This window comes from Canis lupus, chromosome 8, assembly GCF_003254725.2.
Source record: "Canis lupus dingo isolate Sandy chromosome 8, ASM325472v2, whole genome shotgun sequence".
Taxonomy (NCBI): domain Eukaryota; kingdom Metazoa; phylum Chordata; class Mammalia; order Carnivora; family Canidae; genus Canis; species Canis lupus.
In genome coordinates this window covers 25,604,242-25,613,690 of record NC_064250.1, presented here as the reverse complement: position 1 = coordinate 25,613,690, position 9,449 = coordinate 25,604,242, and the positions used below count along the sequence as shown (strand labels likewise).

Here is a 9,449-nt window from a genome sequence, read left to right as displayed (position 1 = left end):
AACCCTGATATTTTACATTTGGACCATAGCCAGCATCATCAGTAAATGTAGTCACTTAAGGGTCTCATAGCAGTATAATCTTGAATTAAAATGTTATTTATTCAGGTATATTTTAATTCCCTAACAGTAACCTCCAGTATATCAGGTATGTGTAGCAAGTACTGAAAAAATGACACTGCACATAGTTTGCTAAATAACAGGAAAGTATTTAGAAGTAAATGCCATGTCATTTTAGCTTTTTCCTTAAAAGATTTTTTGATATAATTTCATTACAGTGCCACCAATATTCAGGTGTTTTGTTCATGTACAATGCTTTAGAAAATATGAACACTAATTAAATAATTGATTCATTGAATCAATATTTATAAGGTGCCTACTATAGGCCAGATGCTATTCCAAGGAGTTGGTATAAAGCAGAGACTAAAACTAAGACCCCTCCCCCCTTTAAATAAGCCTCCAAATGAAAATAGGAAGGAAGAATTCTCACTGACATTTCTGAAAAAATATTTGAGTGCATTTATTAAACATCTAACATATTCTAGGGACCATGCTAAGCAGTAGGGTCAGTGAAAAGAGTTGGAAACATTCTTCCTTCCAGAATGATATGAGAAGCTAATAAAGATAAAAAGAAATAGCAAGCCAGACAGAGTAAAGGGTTTGGAGCAGAAACCTCAGCTGACAACTAAAGGCAGTGTTGGCAAATGAAAATATTTACTAGAAGATAATGAAAGAAAAGGAAATAAAACATAAGAGGATATAGAGACAGAACCTTTCCACCTTATATTGGTGGTAAATTCTTGGACAAATAAGATTGATTTAGCTTTTAGTTTGCTGTAGATTGAACTGTATGACAAGCTATTGAGAGTAAAAGTTCAGATTGCTAAAAGTGGGAGCTGAAAGATACTTTAACAACTCGGAAAGTCAGAGCAACAATGTTGAAATACACTTTCCTAAATCAAGTTGATGCCAAACTTGAACTAAATCAAAATTTATAAGGTTCTCACAAATGAATTTGGATTCTATAACTCAAAGTTTATGAATATTAATAAATTTATTTCTCTCATGATTTTTTTTCTATACAGTTCTTAGAAGTTGGTATTTGAATCAGAAAAAAATATTTATTTTGGTAACTCTTGGATTTTATTATCCTTTTTCTCTCCCTCACGAGAGACCACATTCTTCCCATATTAGAATCTTTGCATATGCTCTTCTCTAGCCTAGAATGGTCATCTCCCCACACTAACTGTAAATTCCTTCTTCTAATTCCTTAGGAGGTCTTACCTGACTGCAGACTCATCAGCCCTCCTACCTCCATGGAAATAAGTTCATTCATCAAAACACTGATCAGACACTGCAAATATTGATTAACTTCTACATCTTCCACTGGACTGTAATCTCATAAAGGTAATAAACCAGTCTGTCTTTCCAGTATTTTCACAGTGAATAATTCAGAGTAGATACTCAGCAAACATTTGCTGGATAAATGAATTCAGCATGTTTCTTAGAGCTAGCTGTCTCTTCTCAAGAACACTGAACCTACAGTCTAGTGAACAATTCTGAATTGCGGGTAACCCCAAACTTCTTCCATAGACATAGGGTTATTACTGTTGACATACAGTCATTGAAAACAAAAGGTCTGTCCATCTAGTCACTTTTCTAATCAATACCTTTCCAAAACTAGACCCAAATTGTTTGGATGCTTTATATATAGAAGAGTAAGCCCACAAAAATCTTAAGCCAATCAGAAAACCAAGAGTGTCCTAAAACATCATCAGCTGAAGAGTGATTTAGTAGACAATCTTCCACCATTTAAAGTCATTAAAAAATACAGCAATAATGAAAAGTTCTAAAAAGTCAGAATAAAGATGTTATTCCTTACTGGACTTATAATAGGCCCCATATTCCCAGGGACAAAGGCAATTAAATTCCAAAAATTTTAGCACTGGTGAGTGGTTTAATTATTTGACAGACTTTCTGCATACTCAGCAAGATACATTCTCTGCTTAGATCTGGGCTAATTTGGAAAGAATTTTGAGATTCTGATACTGTTCCAGGTGTGGCATGAAACAAACAGGCTCTGATGCAGAACCTCCTCACAGAAACAAAGATAAATGCATGCACGATGTGCAAGTAACATCTTCCCAATGGGGTTGTGTGCTTTTGTGTGCATGTGTCATTTTTAATCTTTTTTTGCAGAGCTGGTCAGTTGGAATATCAGGAGATAAGGAGCCATAAAGTACAAATTTTTGAAACCTTGCAGGACAAACAAAGGTTAAAATAAAAATCAAAGACATAAAAGAAGAAGAAAAAAATTGGCCTTCTGAGGGATATACAATTTAAACCAGATCCTGGCAGAACAAATTATCAGACAAAGCATCATCTGCACACATTCCCACTTAAATATTGATTTTCCTTTTTAAAGAAATATGTTCCATCTTATAACTCTTGCAGAATTTTTGCCACTTTAGTATGATTATTACTTTTCTGTTTGTATGAGTACATTGAAAAATAGACAATTGGGAGCTAAGAGTCTCAAGGAAAGATCAGAATTATACACGGTAAAACAATAAATAAGAAACCCGAAGAAACAAAGGATATAGGTTTTGAAAAGCTCAGAAAGATTGAAAAAGTAATCTGTTCATCTAATCTATTCCCAATGCAGGAAAAATTGAAAATTAGATCTTGCAAGTATGTCAGTAAAATGTAGCCCTACTTAAGATATCCCTCTAGACAGTCAAATGATCTGAAGGCAAATGCTGAGATGCAGTTTTCAAGCCATTAATCCAAGTTCTAGAAAAGTTCTCCAATATAAAAGCTGAGATAAATAAATGCAATGAAAAATAAACTACTGCTTTTCCCTCCAGAATTTAGCAATGAGAAATACACTTCTAATAGATGTTATTGCCAGGGTCCATGGGCAGTGTGTTGTAATAGGCACACAGAGGAAGACGAAACCAAAGGACTCACCTTTCACTGACAAATAATGATAGTAGTAAAATTGTTGTAATTATAAGCAGTCCAAATAGGTGTCCGGTCTCTAAGAAATAATGGAATCATTGCCTCTTGCAGGAGCACTACTAACTCATAGATCCCTTTGTGAGAATTCAGAAACAAAACAAAAACTTATTTTCCTTGGGGCAGGCTTAGCCCAGCACCTTTCTGTAACTCTTACAGTCTGGCTCTGATCATGCTGAGATGTTTCCATTGCTGACTTCAGGTGGGATGTACACAAAGGTTTCCTGTAACTGACAGAAGTTTTGCATCTAATTTGGAGATGACTATAGGAGAAAAGCACATACTTACACATGATTTTCTTTTATTTAATGACTACTACTAATGCTATTTGAGAAAATTGCAAATACATTTTTTAAAGATTTTATGTATTTATTCATGAGAAACAGAGAGAGAAAGAGAGAAGCAGAGACATAGGCAGAGGGAGAAGCAGGCTCCATGCAGGAGCCGGATGTGGGACTTGATCCCGAGTTCACAGGATCACCACCCCAGCCAAAGGCAGATGCTCAACCACTGGGCCATCAAGGCATCCCTGAAAATACATTTCTAAGGTAAGTGTACAAAGTAAAAAGTTTATTTTTGAATTGACAGTGAAAAGTGAAATGTAACGTTTAGTTAATGAATAAGGCCAGAATACACTTCAGTGATCGAACAATATATTTTTAATTTTCTGTCATTTTTAATTTTCTGAACCAAACAATTCTCATAGGTTTGTAGTGTACTAGAACAACAACAACAAATGACAGGAACACATCACTTTAAACATATTTTTAGCTATCTTCAATAACTTACCTTCTCCACACATGAAGGCATTATTTATATGCTTACTTAGTCATGCAATGAGAGAAATTCTCTTTGCTGGTACAGTTAAAACTCAGTCAAAGGAGAGAATCTTAAATAACCTAAAATCTAATGTGTATTTATCATATATAACAATTATATAATATGTTGTATATAATACAATATAAAGTAGAACAAAACAAGACAAACTATACAAGTACAGGAAATATGTTTGCTCTGCTGTGGGCAGGATCCCTCTAGAATTTAACCAGCGCTTAAAGTTTTAATAAATCTTTGTCATCCATCAGTGTAATTATCTGCTATGGACTGAATGTTTTTTTTAAAATATTTTATTTATTTATTTATTCATGAGAGACACACACACACAGAGGCAGAGACATAGGCAGAGGGAGAAGCAGGCTCCATGCAGGAGCCCGATGTGGGACTCAATCCCAGGACTCCAGGATCACGCCCTGGGCTGAAGGCAGGTGCTAAACTGCTGAGCCACCCAGGCATCCTGGATGAATGTCTTTATCTCCCAATATTTATATGTTGAAATCCTAACCCCCAATATAATTGTATTTGGAGGTAGAGACTTTGGAAGGTAATTAGGTCATACTGTGGAACCTCCATGAATGGGATTAATGTCCCTATAAGGGGATAATATGACTAATGCTAGCACATACTCTTTCTGATGGGAGGATGTACAATGATAAACATGGCTGTCTGAAAACCAGGGAGATAGTACCCAGCAGATTTCAGATCTGTCAGAGCCTTGATCTTGGACCTCCCAGCCCACAGAACTGTGAGAAATAAATTTCTGTTAAGTTACTTGGTCTATGGTTACTTGTTATAGCAGCCTGAACTAAGACAGTTATCTATATCAAGTTTATCTTTTTTTTCCCAAAATACCCAACTAGCTTTCATGGACAATTTTCTATGTATTTCTTTTTTAAAAAATATTTTATTTATTTATTCATGAGAGACAGAGAGAGAGGCAGAGACATAGGCAGAGGGAGAAACAGGCTCCATGAGGGAGCCCAATATGGACCCAATCCCAGGACTCCAGGATCATGCCCTGGGCTGAAGGTAGGTGCTAAACTGCTGAGCCACCCAGGGATCCCAATTTTCTACATATTTCAAATAATAATGCATAATTAAATTTCATCACTAAATTCTAAATATAATCAGCATAATCTCTATAAGAAACACAGAGATGAGTCTTTTTCATTATATCACTCAGGCAGTGGAGTAAAAGTGGCTACAGGGATATGAAACAAATAGAGAATAGTGAAAATGTCAATGCCAACAAGTGGCATCTTCCAGCTACCTAGCTCCAGTGGCAGATTTTTATACAAAATGTAAAGTTTAATGAGGGAGATTATTTACTTCCAACACACTTTCTCCCTCCTCTTAATTATTTTCTCCTCCAAGATCAATGTTACTTTGTTGCAGAAGAATATAGACCAGCATTCATACAAAACCTACAAATGTGAATATCTTACCATTTATGCTGAGTAAGGCAGGCTCAATTCATGCAAAATGTAGAGTTCCTGTTATCTTTTCATTGTTCTTGTTGCTCTGTGTCATTTTCCTCTCTCGAGAGTTATCAAATATGTCATTGGAAATAGTGTCAATTTGTGTATTCAGTTTGAAAACCACCCTGATTCTAACTATACTTACTGTTTTATATCACTAAACAATGGTCATCTTTCTTACCTGACTTTGTAGGACAACTCTTGAGCAGAGATCCCATGATTTGGGAGAGGGTATTTTATTTCTTTATACTTTTTTTCCTTAGGAAGTTTATAGGAAAGAAAGGAAGATGGTTAAATACAGTATAAATGTAAAACATTAGACATACACATTGAAATCAACAGTAAAATACTGAGTTTGCTGGCACTTGGAATTTCTCCCTGCAATGAAGGACTTTTATCTGCATGCCAATGTTGTAAATTTACCTCAATCTCATAATTATATGCTTAAAATACTACATTATGTATTTTGGTGAAGGAGTACTTTGAATCTAATTGCACTCTAAAATTTTATAATTTATTCTATATGTAGGCCTGTCAATTGCATCTATGTATAGATAATCATAGTCATAAATTGACTCTTCTGTGCTTTTCATATTTGACAGAGATTTTAATGAAAGGCAAATACCAAGTATATAATTACTTGCTCTGTTCATGCCCCATTAAATGAATAGGGCTCTAAATTTTCCAATGGGTGATACCAGTAAGAAGGTAGATTCTTTCCACCCAAACTTCCTCAATTAAAAAAAATATATATGAGAATACCTAAGGCACCTAGTATTTGACTATATGAACAAGTAGAGTCTCCTGAAAAGTTTTTTTGGGGGGATGTTCCATATGACTGATTATTTTTTTTTCTTCTAAGAAATAAAAAATGTGTTTTATTATTTTTTAATTCTATAGTATGTTTTTTTCTTTTGATTTTATGGATTTTAAGGTTTCTTTCTTTTTTTTTCTTTCATTTTAGTGATATTTTAGGAAAATATAATGACTTCTTAAACCTCTAAGAGGCCCTTTTTCCAGTGAAGTCTGGGAAAAAATAAAAAAGAGAAATAATTATTTTGAAAGTCTAATATTTGGTTAACAGAAAGAACAACCATTAAGGAAATAGGCCCATTGCAATGACTTTTTGTTTCACACTTAAAAATATGTTTTAAAAATCATGCTTACCTCATTCAATGAACAGTATTTGCTAAGTGAAAAATCTCAAAATCCCACGTATCTTTAACAGAAACGGAGTGAGCAGGGGAACAATCAGTCTGTTCTCATTCACATCGGGCAGATATCTGACTTTGTAGATCATTAAAAATCCATTTTTTGAGTTGGAATAAAACACAAGTTTTAAAAGAATACTTTTAAATATGTGTTAATAAAAATTATTTTATCTTTTTTTAATTAAGAAAAATTAGATTTTCTCAAGAAAACTAGAACTAGGTATTTCAAGTTTCAAAAATTTATGTTTATGACTTCAGAATTTTAAAAGATATATATATACATCCAGCAAATTTAGATTACAATGTATATTTGTATTGATTTGAATCAAGAGACTGAGATACTGAGGTATAGATATAGGGAATATTTGTAATTAATATCTGTTACTTTTTGGGTATTCATCTAGAAATGTCTTTTATTTTCCCCACGATAAGTACAGTTTTAAGATATACGTTGTCATTATGGAAGTATCTCAGAAATAGTAGGAGCACATTTGAAGGAAATTAAACAATAATATTTTGTATTTATGTTCCAATTTAAATATTAATGACATATTTATATATTTTGTGAATTCTAATTATATATCATCAATAAGTACTTGAGACAAGATTAAGCCAATTTTCCTATATATAGCAACTTTAATTATAACATAAAATTTAAATTCTTTTTCACACCTCCAAACTTGGTAAAATGAAAGAATACAAAAGATGGATATTATACATATATATAAATACATATATATATATATATATATATATATATAAGTTAATCCTAACTAATGCTAATTATTTTGAAATTTCTCTTTCAGTGGAATGTAGAACAACACATCACAATACCTGTGATACATTGTGATCACTCATTTTAAGTCAACTTGACTGGGCCATGGTGCCCAGATGTGTGCTCAAACATTACTATGAATGTTTCTGTGAGGGTGTTTTTGGATAAAATTAACATTTAAATCAGTGGATTTAAGTAAAGCAGATCATTCTTCATTAATGCGGATGGGCCTCATTCAATCAGTTGAAGGCCAGACTAGAACAGAAAATTGACTGCTTCTGAGCATGAGGGAACTCTGATAGCAGACAGCCCCCATACAAACTGCAACATAGGTCTACCCTAGCTTTTCATCATGTTGGCCTCTGGACTATAGCATTAGCTTTTCTCTGAGTCTCCAGCCTCTTGGAGCAAGATTGCTAGCCCCCCTATCATTGAGCCAATTTTAAAAAATCAATGTCTCTCTCCCTTCTTTCCAGTCTTCTCCTTCCCACCTCAGGATTAAGGTTAGAGTGGGTCTTTGCAAAGATTTCTTGGATTTGACACTCAAAAGCAAAGGTAAAAAAAAAATAAAAAATAAAAAATAAAAAATAAAAATAAACCAGTGGGACTACATCAAACTAAAAAGCTTCTGTTTAGCAAAATAAATTATTAATAACATGAAAAGGCAACCTACCAAAAGGGAGAAAATATTTGCAAACCATATATGTGATAAGGGTTTAATATGCAACATATATAAAGAACTCCTACAATGCAATAGAAAAAAATCAATTAAAATGGACAGAGAATCTAAATAGATATTTTTCCAAAAAAGTCATGCAAGTGACCAGTAGGTACATGAAGTGTGTTCAGCATCACTGATCATCAGGGAAATGCAAATCAAAACCATATTGAGAGCTCACCACATAGATCGGCTACTATCAAGAAGAAAAGTGTTGGTAAGGATAGAGAGGAAAGTGAACCCTTGTGCACTGCTGGAGAGACTGTAAAACAATGTATTCATTTCTGAAAATAGGATGGAGATTCCTCAATAAAATAGTACTATAATATGAATTAGCAATTCCAGTTCTGGGTGTTTATCTGAAGGAAAAGAAAAGCTAAATTACTATCTTGAAAAGACCTCTGCACCTCCATGTTCACTGAGAATTATTTATGATTGTCAAGAAATGGGAACAACTTGTGTTCATCATAGATAAATGAATAAACAACATGTAGTGTCTTATATATATATATGTATATACATACATACAATGGAAGATTACTTTGCTATTTGCAATAGCATTGATAGACTTGAAGGCATTATGCTAAGTCAAATATGCCAGACAGAGTAAGACAAATTCTGTATGATCTCACATATATGTGGAATCTAAAAAGAAAAGAAAAGAAAATCCCTGAGCTTATAGATATAGGAAACAGACTTGGCAGTTACCAGAGTTGAGGTAGGGTGAAATGGGTGAAGGTGGTCAAATGGTATAAACTTCCAGTTATAAATTAAGTCCTGAGGATATAATGTACAGCATAACTACAGTTAACAATATTGTGTTGCATATTTGAAAGTTACTAAAAGAGTAGATCTTAAAAGTTCTCATTACAAGGGGAAAAACAGCTTGTTTTATGATGAATGTTATACACTTAAAACTAAGATAATGTTGGGCAGCCTGGGTGGCTCAGCAGTTTAGCACCATCTTCAGGCGTGATCCTGCAGACCAGGGATTGAGTCCCACATCAGGCTCCTTGCATGGAGCCTGCTTCTCCCTCTGCCTATGTCTCTGTATCTGTCTGTCTCTCTCTCTCTCTCTCATCTCTCAGGAATAAATAAATAAAATCTTTAAAAAAACTAAGACAATGTATTTGTCAATTATATCTACTTAAAAATCATTTTGATAAAAAATGCTGTATACAGAAGACATTGCTGCAAAGCACAAAGGCTTTATGCTTTGGCACCAGTTAGAATTGAATTTGAAGTTAGTTTCTCCTGTGGAATTTTGAGAAATTCACTGAGCCTTAGTTTTTTATCTGTAACATGATTTTTCTAATATTTACTCTAGTGGACATTTCTGTCTGCCTATATTCTTCTAAGCACTCTTTCTAGCTGTGGGACTTCACATTATATGTGTCACCTTTCTGGAGAGATAG

General features: G+C 33.8%; 1 long non-coding RNA gene across 1 annotated transcript in view; it reads left to right on the top strand.

The window, feature by feature from the left end:
* The first annotated feature begins 2,070 nt into the window (after positions 1–2,070).
* The window catches only part of LOC112657795 (uncharacterized), a 30,695-nt gene continuing 23,316 nt past the window's right edge, over positions 2,071–9,449 (top strand). Inside the window, exon 1 of the long non-coding RNA XR_003135297.3 lies at positions 2,071–3,563. This is a non-coding gene — a long non-coding RNA (uncharacterized LOC112657795). The remainder of the gene's footprint in view (positions 3,564–9,449) is intronic.